Consider the following 2,131-nt stretch of genomic DNA (forward strand, 5'->3'; position numbering starts at 1 on the left):
ACATGGCCAATGTCTAAAAACATTAAGTCTGCCTCTTTATTTTTTAATGTCCTTTAGCATATTCCTACGACATATTAATCCAAGGAACCCATTATATTTTCCTCTGTGCTCAGATATAGTTGCCTAACATGTTAATCATTCTCTTTTGAATTAATAGCTCTTTCTACGGAATCTTTAGTGGAACTAAATGAAACCGAAGATTTTTCAAACTGTGGTGCACGATTTTGCAATGATGATGGCAAACCCATAAATAAGCCTAATCCAGAGGGCGTATTTCTGCTGATCATGATATACATACCATGTCTTCTTGTCTCGATTATTTTTTTAGCCTTATTTTTAGATCCACTAAAACGGTATGGAGAGGGTCGCAAAGGATCTCAGGCCAACCAAAAGACTACAAAAAGCTTTATATTGGCTACATTTCGGCAAATGAAGCGACCCAATCAACAAATGCTTATTCCACTTACCATATATATAGGACTCGAGCAAGCCTGGATAGCAGCGGAGTATACACAGGCATATGTAGCGTGTGTAATGGGTGTTGGAATGATCGGATATGTCATGATAACGTGGGGAGTAGGTGATTCCATATCATGTCTCATCTTTGGTATGGCCATGAAGTATATAGGACGCTCAATGATCATATTTATAGCTGCGACTGTGGACATTATGCTCATTGGTTTTAAATTGCATTTTCGCCCGACGCCAGATAACCCATTTATATTCTATGTCCTTGCTGGGCTTTGGGGCATTGGTGATGCCGTCTGGGTTACTCAGATAAATGGTTTTTACGGCTTACTCTTTCGCCGACACAAGGAGGCAGCATTCTCTAACTACCGCCTTTTCGAAGCCACAGGATTTGTTCTTGGTTTCACTTACTCAAGTTGGCTATGCGTGCAAGAGAAACTATATATTATGCTCATTCTTCTTTCAGTGGGCCTAATTGGTTACCTTGCTGTGGAGGTTCTCTATCAGAATAAGGTAATTTTGAATCATTTTTATGACTCGCATAAATGTTCAGTCTTGGCAAGGGCTGCATTATAAACTATTATATACCAGGGCCAAATAGTGTAGTACGAGAGCTCTGTAGCTCTCACGGTCTAGGAGGAGTTTGCGTTGATCCAGACGGACGGACATGGCTATATGAACTCGTCTCGTCGTACTGATCAAGAATATATATACTTAATATGGTCGGAGATGCTTCCTTCGATGCGTTGCACACTTTTTACAAAAATGAGTATACCCTTTTTGCAAGGGTATAAAAACGTAAAAAAGGTTTATCCTTAGATAAAGAAGTAGCTAAATATTTGTAGGACGGAATACTTCGGTTGCATAAAAACTTGTCAGTTGGCCAAATCTTTTGACCGCTTATGTTGGTATAAGGGTGAGTTCTTCGGGGGTTTGGTTTGAATTAAATTTCGCGGGATTTTCGTTTAAGAAACTTATATTCTCTTATAGATAAGAAAACACTCACGCACAACTTATTGCAAGATGAAAGAAAACTTGAAAAAAATTATGAAAATTCGAAGGCGAGCGGAAATTTGCGGTTTTGATGTATGGCGATATACGGGAGAACTGCCTGACACTCCTATCAGTGTGACCGGCTTTTCTTGAGGAAAATCCAATCACAAGCGCACAGTGGAGCGTGTGGCCAAAAGTACTTCTAGACGAGATAAAAATCTGAAACTTTTTCCAAAATTCAATAAAAATAACTTAAATAAAAAAAATTGATCATATTCAACCTCCTTCAAAAGTTACACTCACTACAGTGTTCGCGCTTGTATAGAGCGAGAGACAAAAAATTTTTGTTATGGAGATATCATTTTGAAATTTTTTCCAAATTTGTATAAAAAATTAATAAGTAATAAAAGATGTCTCAAGTCATACATATTCCTTGCCACCATCCCTATAGACGTACGCTAAGAAAGAAAACTATAAAAAATAAAGTACAAAAATAAAGGAAATTATTTATTCAAACGCTTCTTCAGATAATTCACCTATGGATACAAGCGCATACAAGGGCATGTACCAGAACTTTATGTACACATGGTGGCATATAGTACCATGGGTACAACTTAATTAGTTGTTTTGTCGTGTCAAGTGCATAATCTCCAAATTTTTCTATGTTTAT

At 37.4% G+C, this 2,131-nt stretch overlaps 1 long non-coding RNA gene across 1 annotated transcript; it reads left to right on the forward strand.

Annotated features, from left to right (window-relative positions):
• The first annotated feature begins 242 nt into the window (after nucleotides 1–242).
• LOC137586108 (uncharacterized) lies at nucleotides 243–1,625 on the forward strand. Its single transcript, XR_011033688.1, has 3 exons — nucleotides 243–981; nucleotides 1,060–1,384; nucleotides 1,459–1,625. It is a non-coding gene; the product is annotated as an uncharacterized lncRNA (long non-coding RNA).
• Nucleotides 1,626–2,131: the final 506 nt, after the last annotated feature.

Source organism: Drosophila tropicalis, unplaced genomic scaffold, assembly GCF_018151085.1.
Source record: "Drosophila tropicalis isolate 14030-0801.00 unplaced genomic scaffold, ASM1815108v1 contig_9, whole genome shotgun sequence".
NCBI lineage: Eukaryota > Metazoa > Arthropoda > Insecta > Diptera > Drosophilidae > Drosophila > Drosophila tropicalis.